Here is a 12,286-nt window from a genome sequence, read left to right as displayed (position 1 = left end):
CAGGTCTTATAATGGGTATTACAATCATATAAGTATCCCCCCTGTCCACATTATACATACAGAAAACTGAAGTTTTATAACCTGCTCCAACGGTCTTCAATCTGCCCAAGGGGCGGCGTTTCACCTCTCTTGCGCCCGGCGAGCGCCATAGCCACCATGTTTCTGCAGTTTTTTAAACAGCTGAAACCCGGTACAAAAGAACTCCGCCGAAGCTCTGCGCTCGCTGAATGGATATCCTTTCAATTATTAAAATATAAATGTATTTATCCTGTACTGGGATAAAAAATTGACAATTTGCCTTTTTCTTATTTTATCTCCCCCAAAAATTTGGAATAAAAAGTAATACACTCCAAAATGGTATCAATAAAAGCTACACCCTAGGTTTATTGAGTGGGTAGAGATTCTGTACCACCTCCCCAAAGCTAACGTACTTGTGAATGGGTCGATGTCTGACTCCTTTAGCCTTCACAGGGGAACTAGGCAGGGATTCCCCCCTGTCACCACTTCTGTTCGCCATAGCCATCGAGCACCTTGCCTTAAGAATTCAACAGGATCAGGTCTTTAAAGGGATATCCATGGGCGACAGGGCGGACTTTATGCGGATGATCTCCTTCTCTTTATGGATGAACCCGAGATGACACTCCCTAGAGCAATCGACATAATTGGCAAGTTTGGAGAGTTCTCGGGTTTACACATAAATTGGATGAAATCAGCACTCATGCCCTTGTGGACACATACGTGGCCTCCTCAGTATTGCAATCTGCCAGTTGTAGACTCTTTCAAATATCTAGGGATTGTTATCACTAGGGATCCCCAGTTGGCGTATTCCCTAAATATTGCACCTCTGGAGACCCTGTTTGCAGATAAATTCAGGATATGGAGGACCTTACCACACTCTATTATGGGAAGATTAAATCTGGTCAAGATGACTCTCTTGCCCAAAGGGTTATACCTGCTGGCGCATGCGTGCACCCCGATATCGCAGGGTTTCTTTGCTCGTATCCACTCGTTAGTGACTAAATTTGTATGGGGGGGAGTCCAGACGGAAGCTGTTCCTTCAGAGGCCCAAGCTAGAAGGTGGCGCTGCTTTGCCCAACTTCTTTCTCTACTACCTAGCCGGGCAGCTGAAATTTCTATCTCCCTGGGTTCAGACATCTGACTTGCCTAATGCAGAATACTACCTTAGGGAGCACCTGGGATTATCCTCTCTGTGGCCTGTCTTGGAAGGACCTTGCTTTATATCCATGCGCTTGCTCCCCATCCATAGAATGGCCCATCAGGTCTGGACTGCCGCAAAGATGAGGTTGTTTAATGATATCCCAGATGACATCCCGCTATGGGATAATCCCATGTTCGCCCACTTGAAAGATTTGGAGGGAGCTAGATGGTGGAAGACACAGGGAGTCAGCAAATTGAATGATCTATATGCGGCGGGTAGTCTGCGCTCCTTCTCTCAGCTGCAAGAGAAGTTTGAATTGCCTCGCTCTTTCTTTTTTAGATATCTGGAACTGAGACATGCGCTGACGGCACAGCTTGGGGCAAGTGGCCGCAAAATTTCTAATTACCCTCTGATAGGAGTCCTTAGATCACAGGTATCATTTCTGCGCTCTATACGCATCTGCTCAATAATCGCACACTGATGAACCCCCTTGCTGTTGAAAGGAAGTGGAGGAATTCCATCCCTTCCCTATCAGCGGACGATTGGGGCAGATTTTTGGCATCTCATGTGGGAATGCTCATATTTACAGAGCTTCTGGGTAGCGGTGGTGGGAGTACTGTCCGCTATAGTCCCAAATGAAGTGCCGCTATGCCCTAAAAGCTGTATACTTGGCATCCTAGATGAGGAGGTTTGGGGCCATTATCACAGGATCCTTCTGAGTGAAACATTATTTTTTGCCAGGAAAGCTATTGCCCTGAGATGGATGGATGATAGAACACCTACACTAGGCCAATGGAAGTCGCTGGTTAATCAGGCTGTTAGCATGGAAAAGGTTGTCTTTATTCACAGGAAGTGTCCACAAAAGTTTGACAAAGTGTGGGGTGAATGGTGCGCATCCCCTTTGACTGTGCATAATGCTTGCATGTACTCAGCTGCTGCTGTATGATAATACGCTAACGTGCCTATAGAGGCAAGGTCCCCTCTATCATGCGGCCTCCAGACGCCAATTGACTTTGAAAACCTTTATGCTGTATCGGATTCACTGTAGAACTGTCCTGTAATACTGAGCTAGCACTGTATCCCCTGCGTGGGCTTTACCTTGGATTTCTCAATCCTCTCTTTTTGATGATGTAACATGCCTTTCTTGTTAAACTTCAATAAAACGAGTTTAAAAAAATATAAGCTACACATTGCCCCTCACACAGCTCCATACGCACAAATATAAAAACCATATGGGTATCAGAATATGGCGATGCAAAGAAGAGAATTCTTCCCAAAGTGCTTATTTGTTTTAAAGGGAACCTGTCATTAACTTTATGCTGCCCGTACTAACAGCAGTATAAGGCCTCATGCACACGACCGTTGTTTTATTCCGTGTCCGTTGCGCCGTTTTTCAATGGGTCCGTTGAAAACTTGGCTAATGCACCGTTTGCCATCCACATCTGTGGTTCCAGTCCGTCAAAAAAAAAAAAAAATATATATATATATATATATATATATCCTGTCCTATTATTTTCGTGGAAAACAGTTTGAGGCCCCATTCAAGTCAATGGGACCGCTAAAAAACGCAGAGGCACACAAGCTTGTCATCCGCGTCCTTTTTTTCCCTATCATTTGCATGGCAAACCTGTCTTAGACTTTTTTTTTTTTACATTCCTTTATGTCTCATGGTCCTCCAAAAATAAAGGAAGACGCATGGAAACAGAAACTGATCACGGAACCCCGTTTTGCGGACTGCTAAAAAAATACTGTCGTGTGCATGAGGCCTTAAGTAGAGACAGGTGAGGTGATTTCAGCGGTCTGTCAGTTAAAAGGTAACAGTAAGGCCTCATGCACACGACAGTATTTTTTCACGGTCCGCAAAAACGGGGTCCGTAGGTCCGTGATCGTTTTTTCATCCGTGGGTCTTCCTTGTTTTTTGGAGGATCCACGGACATGAAAAAAAAATCTAAGTCAAGTTTGCCATTGAAATGATAGGAAAAAACGGACACGGATGCCAATCTTGTGTGCATCCGTGATTTTTCACGGACCCATTGACTTGAATGGGTCCGTGAACTGTTGGCCGTGAAAAAAATAGGACAGGTCATATTTTCCATTACGCCCCATGACAGCACCTGTGAGAGATCCTCCTCCCTCCGGACAGGAAACAGGAACTTCCCAGATCTTTAAATTGGTCCCGTGCCTTCTACCTTCAGTTCTTTCCTGTTTCCTGTCCAGGGACAGGAGGATTTCTTTCCAGGTCTATTCCTTGGCTGCAGGACCTCTAGGGTTAAGACCGAAACCTAGTGGAGGTACCTGTCGGCGTAAGTCTCCACTAGGAGCCGCTGAGAAGCCCGGCGTCTGGTCCCTTCTTCGGAGCCATGGGGGGATACCTGGGCTGCCTCGTGTCCCTGCCTGCCGGCGAAGTTACGGCATGAGGGGGGAGGTGCGTCTTCCCCTCTCATTGAGGCTGGCTGTGTGGACGTGCGCGTCGCACCGGAAGTGACGCGTGCGTTCCATCGGCCGGAAGGGGAGGAGCCTAACATGGGGGCGCTGCGCGGCCCATTTGAAAAAGGGAACGCCGGCCAGCCGGCGTGGTGGTGAGTGGCAGCAGGAGCGATCGGGACGCAGGCGGCAGCTACAGCCCTCAATTGGCCCCCCTTTACGCAGCATTATGATGCAGGAAGTAGGGGATGCACAACAGCGCACCGACGGACAGGAGCAGCTTTTGGAACCAAGCATGGTACTCCTGGGGGTAAGAGGGGTTAACCCCCACCATCTCCCTTTGGGGAGTTTGTTTTTATGGTCAGGTTAAGCTGATGGGTTGTTTTATTAAATGCAGGCTAAAGAGCACCCAAAGAAAGCTTCCCACAAAAGAGCTAAGGAGTGCGGAATTTGCAAGAGGAAGCTGGATCCATCTTACTCCAAGACATGTTGTCAACCATGTCTGGATAAGTTAGTGGCCGAGGAGTCGCCATCTTTATTACAGAGTATCCAGAATTTAGTAAAAAATGAAGTCCGTTCGTCAGTAGAGGAGCTTAAAAAATCCCTGCCTAGCTCATCCAGGCATAGGAGGCCCCAGGTGGTAGCGGAGGATACGGTGGACTCTGGGTCTGAGGAAGGCGCTATTGCAGACTCGGATTCCTCTTCTGAGGATTTGACAGGGAAGCCGTTGTTTAGAGTAGAAGATACGGACCTGTTATTGAAGGCGGTTAGATCCACGATGGAGCTTGAGGAGGAAAAGGAGTCCAGGTCTAGACCAGAGCTAATGTTTGAGAGCCTAAAGCCTAAAAAGTCTAGGGTTTTCCCCATTCAGGACTGTATCAAGGATCTGATTAAACGTGAATGGGAGAAGCCCGATAAAAAATTCTTTATCCCTAGAGCGGTCAAGAGAAAGTACCCCTTCGATGATCAGGAAGTGTCAGCTTGGCAGGAGGTACCGAGGGTAGACGCTCCCGTAGCCAAGATAAATAAGAAGTCAGCTCTCCCATTTGAGGATCTAGGGTCCCTTAAAGATCCCATGGACAAAAGGGCTGATGCTTACCTAAGGAAGAACTGGGAAGCTTCCACTTCTGCCTTTAAGCCAAATATAGCGACTACCTCGGTGGCTAGGTCATTAAAGCTCTGGTTGGAGGAATTAGAGTCTCATATAGAGAATAAGACTCCTAGGGATCAGCTGCTGCAGGCGATACCAACTATGTCCAGTGCAGTGGACTTTATCTCTGATGCCTCCGCTGACGCATTGAGGCTTTCCGCTAGGGCGGCTGCACTCTCCAATTCGGCCAGAAGGTCGTTATGGTTGAAAGGGTGGAAGGGCGATGTAGCTTCAAAATCTAAACTTTGTGCCTTACCTTGCCAAGGGGGCTTTCTATTCGGATCAGCCTTAGATGACATTTTAGATAAGGCATCCGATAGGAAAAAAGGTTTTCCAGCACCGTCCTTTCCTAAACAGGGGAAGCCTTTTCGGAGTAATGAAAGAAGGAAGGCTTTTGGGGATCAAAAGAAAAGGAGGGAGTGGAGATCTGATAAATCAAAAAGTGTGCTGTTTAAATCCAGACCTCAAGCCTCAAGTTCCACTCAACAATGACGCCAGACCCCAAGTGGGCGGTCGTCTTTCTTTATTTTTTCCAGCCTGGCGAAATATTACCGCAAGCGCTTGGGTAAAGGATATTATAAAGGAAGGCTATCGCCTAGACTTCAAGAGACTACCGCCCAGGACTTTCAAAGTTACTTCATTGAACCAAAATTCTCCAAAACAGGTGGCGCTTTTGGAGGAAATAAACAGCCTCCGGGAAAAGGCAGTCCTTGTTCCAGTCCCAGAGGACGAACAAGGAGAGGGATTTTATTCAACCCTATTTCTGGTCCCCAAGCCCAACGGAACGTTCAGACTGATTATAAATTTGAAGGGTCTCAACCAGTATCTGTCCTATCAGAAATTCAGGATGGAGTCCATCTCCTCCACGGTCCTCCATCTGTTCCCCAACTGTGTGATGGCCTCAATAGACATAAAAGATGCCTACTACCACGTGCCCATCCATCCCTTGTCCCAAAGATACCTGAGGGTGGCAGTGAAGATAGGGGAGTCAATTGTTCATTTACAGTTCAGAGCTCTTCCTTTCGGGGTATCACAGGCGCCGAGGCTCTTCACGAAGCTGATGGCGGAGGTAATGGCAGAAGTAAGGAGGTCGGACATCATTATAGTCTCATACCTGGACGACCTTCTCTTGGTAGGGCAGTCCCCAGAGCAGCTGGAATCTCACATACAGAAGGTCCTGGGGATCCTGACGAGCCTGGGCTGGCTAATAAATTGGGACAAATCATCCCTGATTCCAACATCCAGATGTGTTTTCCTAGGCATCCTGTTAGACTCTCAGACTCAGAAATCTTATCTTCCAGCAGTCAAGAAGGAGGGGATTCAGCAAAAGATCAGGTCCTTCAGCAAGATCAAAGAAGTCCCCCTAAGAAAAGCGATGTCTATTCTGGGTCTGATGACGGCCTGTATTCCAGCAGTGAGGTGGGCCCAATTCAGGTCCAGAATACTGCAATGGCTCATTCTGTCCAAATGGGATGGGAGGTCGCTATCCCTAGATCACAAGATTGTGGTCCCGGGGTCAGTAACCCGATCCCTAGCTTGGTGGCTAAAGGCTTCGAACCTCGATCAGGGGGTAGAGTGGGTGAGACACGACCCATTAATAATAACTACCGATGCAAGCCCTTGGGGATGGGGGGCCCATTCAGTTTTGGGGTTTTTCCAAGGTCCTTGGTCAAAAGACCAGGGTGCTCAGTCCCAAAATGCCAGGGAGTTAAGAGCGGTCCTGTGCGCACTAGAGAAGAGTCTCCCCTTTTTGTCTCAAAAACATGTCAGGATCCTATCAGACAACGCCTCGGTGGTGGCTTATATAAACAAACAAGGGGGGACAAGATCCTATCAACTAATGGAGCTGGCATCCAGGATTTTCTCGTTAATGCAGGGGAAAGCTCTGTCTCTCTCGGCCGTTCATCTGAAAGGCTCAGAGAATCTCCAGGCGGACTTTCTCAGCAGACACAGATTCAGTCAGGCAAATTGGTGTCTGAATCAAGAAGTGTTTCACCAGATACAGGCCCTATGGGGATCTCCTACGATAGATCTATTCGCCTCGGGGGAAAACAAAAAGTGCAAAAAGTTCTTTTCTCTCAGCAGGGAGGATCAGTCGATAGGCACAGATGCGCTCTCACAGACGTGGGGGAAGGGACTAGTCTATGCGTTTCCCCCCATCAGCCTATTGCCCAGAGTGATCCAGAAGATCAGGGGAGAGCAGGCGACTGTGATTCTAATAGCACCTTTTTGGCCCAGAAGAGTCTGGTTTGCTTGGTTGAGGAGACTATCGATAGCAGATCCCTGGGTGCTTCCAGAAAGACAGGACCTATTATATCAGGGCCCTCTACATCATCCGGAAGTCAAGAATCTCCATCTGACAGCTTGGATTTTGAGAGGTCTTTCTTCAGGTCTAGGGGCCTATCAGAGCAGGTCATCGGGACTCTCCTAGCTAGTAGGAAAAAAGTCACCTCCGACATCTACCTGAGGGTATGGAAAACCTTCCTTCGGTTTGCAGGTCCAGGCTTAGACTTGAACTCGCCCAACATCCCGTTAATTTTGAACTTTTTGCAGGAAGGCCTGAACAAAAGACTTAAACCCAGCACTCTCAAGGTGCAGGTCTCGGCACTGAGTGTCCTGTTTGACTTTCGTTTGGCCTCTCATCCTTGGGTCAAAAGGTTCATTAGGGGGTCTTCTAGACTTTGTCCTGTAGTTAGATCTAAGTCAGCCCCATGGGACCTTAACCTGGTTCTTTCTGCTCTAACCAAAGCTCCGTTCGAGCCTCTGGGGGACATCTCCTTAAAGATGCTGTCCTATAAGACTGTATTTTTAGTGGCCATTACATCTGCCAGGCGTGTTGGAGAGCTGTCCTCTTTGTCCTCTTCCCCTCCATATACCCAGATTCTGGAGGATAGGATTGTTCTCAGACCAGACCCTGCGTTCCTGCCCAAAGTAGTGTCGGTGTTTCATAGGTCTCAGGAGATAGTTCTCCCTTCCTTTTGTCAGGACCCAAAGAATGAAGGAGAGAAATCCTTTCATACTTTAGATGTTAGGAGGAGTGTCTGTGAGTATTTAGAATCTACAAAGGACTTTAGAAAGACCCCGCAGCTCTTTGTTCAATTTCAGGGTCAGAACAGGGGCTCCAAGGTTACAAGCCGTACCTTAGCCAGATGGATCAAAAGAGCGATAGGTTTGGCTTATTCACTATCAGATTGTCAGGTCCCTTCAGATTTTTCAGCCCATTCCACCAGGGCAGTAGCCTCTTCCTGGGCAGAAAAAGGGTGCGCTACCATAGAACAGATCTGTAGGGCTGCAACGTGGAGTTCCCCCTCTACGTTTTACAAACACTACAGGTTGGACCTTTCATCTGTGCAGGATATGTCCTTTGGGAGAAAGGTGCTGCAGGCTGCAGTCCCTCCCTAAGAGTTATCTAGTCTAGTCTCTCACAGGTGCTGTCATGGGGCGTAATGGAAATACTTCAATTACTCTTACCGGTAATATGTTTTCCATGAGCCCATGACAGCACCTACATAATTCCCCCCCTAAAAAAAAAAAAAAAAAATATATATAAAAAAAAAAAAAAAAAAATATGTATATATATATCTATATATATATCATTTTTTTATATATAGAGAATAATGGGAAAAAAGAGAAGTCTACTCTTTAGTTTGGTGCCAAAGAAGAGATATGCCTGGCATATATTTGGCGCAGAGTTTTTGTCTATTATGTTTTCTCGCCTATGTTGTTAGTTCTCACTATATATAGGTGTGTTGCTGGTCCCAGGAATCTTGTCAAATACTGAAGGTAGAAGGCACGGGACCAATTTAAAGATCTGGGAAGTTCCTGTTTCCTGTCCGGAGGGAGGAGGATCTCTCACAGGTGCTGTCATGGGCTCATGGAAAACATATTACCGGTAAGAGTAATTGAAGTATTTTTTCACGGCCAGGAAACACTGATCACGGATGCGGCTGCCAAACGGTGCATTTTCCGATTTTTCCACGGACCCATTGAAAGTCAATGGGTCCGTGAAAAAAAACGGAAAATGGCACAACGGCCACGGATGCACACAACGGTCGTGTGCATGAGGCCTAAGTGGTTGCTGAGAACCAACATCACAAACTGGGCCTGGAAAAGAGTCCTGGTTACTCATGAAGTCCTGCTCTCCTGCTGATGACTGACAGGCTTCTCCCTTTCCCTCTAGGAGAGAACTGCCAGTCATCAGCAGACGGGCGAGAGAGCAGGAGATTAGGAATAACCAGGACTCTTCTCAGGTAGACTGGACTCTTTTCCAGGCCTGGGCTGCAATGATTATGATGCTGGTTCTCAGCAACCGCTTACTTTTAGCTCATGAGTGACACACCGCTGACATCAGCATTTCTGTCTCTACTTTATGCTGCCCTCAGTGGGGTCAGCATAAAGGGGGTGACTGGTCTCCTTTAAATATTAATGTGGTATTGCCGTAGTCATACTGAGCCAGAGAATGAAGGTAACGGCAGTTTTAGTGCGTAGTGAAAGCTGTAAAAATGAAACCCATAAAACTAAGAATAGCATTTTTTTTTTCTTTTCTTGATTCCACCACATTTGGAATTTTTTTCCAGCTCCCCACTACATCATATTGCAATATTACATGGTGCCATGAGAAAGTACAACTTGTCCCACACAAAGCCCCCATATGGGAAAAAAATAAATAAAAAAAATCTCCAGGAAGGACAGGTGTGAAAAAACGGAAAATGGCCACATTCTGGAAGGGTTAAAAGGGGTTGTCCAGGTTCAGAGCTGAACCTGGACATCCCTCCATTTTCACCCAGGCAGCCCCCCTCACATGAGCATCGGAGCAGTTCATGCTCCGATGCTCTCCTTTGCCCTGCGCTAAATCGCGCAGGGCAAAGGCATTTTTTGAGTTGCGGTGACGTACCGGGCTCTCTATGGGGCTGACAGGAACCCCGGTGACGTCACCGGCACTGATGGGCAGGATTTGGCTCTGCCCTAGCCAGTAAAACGGCTAGGGCAGAGCTAAAGCCCGCCCCTCAGAGCCGGTGACGTCACCGAACACACTGCTGGGTGGAAGTTACCGCCCGGCAGTGTGTTATTGAAAACACAAGAGCCCGTGCCCTGCGCGATCTAGCGCAGGGCACTGGAGCGCATCGGAGCATGAGATGCTCCGATGCTAGGCTCAGGGGGGCTGCCGGGGTGAAAATAAGGGTATGTCCGGGTTCAGCTCTGAACCTGGACAACCCCTTTAACAATCGTGTTTTTAACCGTAGGTAGTTTTCTGATGGTTGCAGTGTGACCACTATTGTCTTTTAGGCTTGGAAGGGGTACTCAGCCATCCTGCCCCCTGCTGGCATGGGGGACTGGCACCGGTCCACTTCCAGCCCTGACATTACAGATGGCGGCACTTGACACGTTGCAGAGATTACAGATAATCCACATTTTGCTGCTCATCACCCCCGTGACACAATTATAAAATAAGTGACATCACTCCAGGGTCAGTGTACAGCGTAGGTACCGACCAGATCTGTATCTAAACTGGAGGTATCTCCTCTCTCCCCCCCCATCCTTTATATTCCAGGTTATTAATATTAGAAGAATTAAGTGCTGAGCAACTCCCTGACACTGTATCCCATGTGACAGGCTTAGATACACAAGCTCAGCAGGCAGTATCACACATAATAGGCTTAGATACACCAACCAAGCAGACAGTATCACACAGAATAGGCTTAGATACATCAGTTCAGCAGACAGTATCACACATGATAATGTTGGATACAAAAGCCAAGCACCGTATTACAATATGCTTAGATACATCATCTCAGAAGACAGTATCACATAATAAGGTTGAATAAATCAGTTCATGAGACTAGCATAGAGGACAGGCTTAGATACAATGGCTCCGCAGACTGTCACACAATAGGCAGCAGCTGGACAAATCAGTATCTAACATAGGTTTAGAGCTTTAGATACACAGCTCAGCAGACAGTATCATACATGATACGCTTAGATGCACTGCCTTGGGAGACGGTATCACAATATAGGCCTAGATACGTAGCTCACCAGATAATATCACACATGACAGGATTAGATACACTGGCTCTGCATACAGTCTCCCGCATGACAGGATTAGATACACTAGCTCTGCATACAGTCTCCCGCATGACAGGCTTAGATACACCAGCTCCACAACCTGCTGCCTCTGGCTATTATTATATAACGCTGATAACTAGGAATTATCCCCCCACCCACTATGATGATACCAGGCTGTAAAGCCCATGCATCGGGGTAGGATTCAGATGCTGCAAACCTGGAACATGGTGAGAAAGAAAAAATAAGGGCAGTGACGCAAATTGTCAGAAGAATTTTCCCATTTTCAGTGTAAATGAGATCCACCCGTCCTGCTCCATTTGCTTCTGCGGTTTGATGCCCGGGTCGATTTGCATATCCAAAGAAGCCGACAGCCTGGCAGCAACGTGAGGGGGTGACCAGATGTTATACTTCATTTATAGTCACATTTAAACCCACCTAGACCATCAGTCATTAGGAGGCTGCAAGAATAATTAATATTAATGAGTGACCTGGAGGTGAGGGAGTTAAATTAGACTGCGTCCTTCCTAATTATGCCAACTCTAAGTAGTGCCCTAATCCTTGCAGGCCTCTCTCATGAGCTGCCCCCTCCTGCTGGGTGACCTAAATTCCTGAGCCCCCTGTCATTATTCTAATTACAGCCTATTAGCCGAGGTGCTGCAGCTTCTTCTCCTGACCAGGCATTAGTGTCCTATACTGGGATGGAGGGTCCGTCCTGCCTGGACAGTAATCTGCCTATTCATGCGTAAGGGTACATTCACACACACACCGCAGATCTCTGCGATTCTCCAATTCGTCTCAATGTCGTTTTCCAGGAATCCATGTACGGCCAATGGAAAAATTTCCTGCCGCGTCTGAATTCACCCTGATGTGTGATTGCGTGCGTGATGGCGTTCCTGGGAATTGCATTATCCAAACTGGGGCGATTCTGTACAACAGACGTTCACGAACCATCTACCTCCCATTACTGAGGTTTGATTTCCACGCCCATGTGTGCCTACACCGAATAGCCTTCCATTTTACAAAGGCGATAGATTAGAACTGGCGAAACGTACTGGTTGTCACCAGCTTTTCCCAGTAGAATTTTAAAGAGGTGGTCCCATCTTAGATATTGGGAGCATGTCCTAGCGATATGATCCCAATGTCCGATAGGTGGAGGTCCGGCACCTATCCTTAGAACGGAGCCCACACCGCACAAGCACGGCCGCCCTCCATTCGTTTCTATGGGGCTGCTGAAAATAACCAAGCGGCGTGCTCAGCTTAGCTATTGAAATGAATGGGAAGCGCGACCACCGCTCCATTCGCTTCTATGGGGCTGACGGAAACGGCCATGGAAATTAACGGCGCGCGGGGCCTCCTGCACTTTGCAGGCTCCGTTCTAAAGATAGGTGGGGGTCTCGAAGCTGGGCCCCGCACATAGACATTGGGGCCATATCCGAGCAACATGACCCCAATGTCTAAGATGGGAAAAGGAACGGAAGAGAAGACAGCGA

This window comes from Bufo gargarizans, chromosome 9 (genome assembly GCF_014858855.1).
Source record: "Bufo gargarizans isolate SCDJY-AF-19 chromosome 9, ASM1485885v1, whole genome shotgun sequence".
Classification (NCBI taxonomy): Eukaryota; Metazoa; Chordata; class Amphibia; order Anura; family Bufonidae; genus Bufo; species Bufo gargarizans.
The sequence above is the reverse complement of the archived record's forward strand: the minus strand, read 5'-3'. Positions refer to the sequence as shown.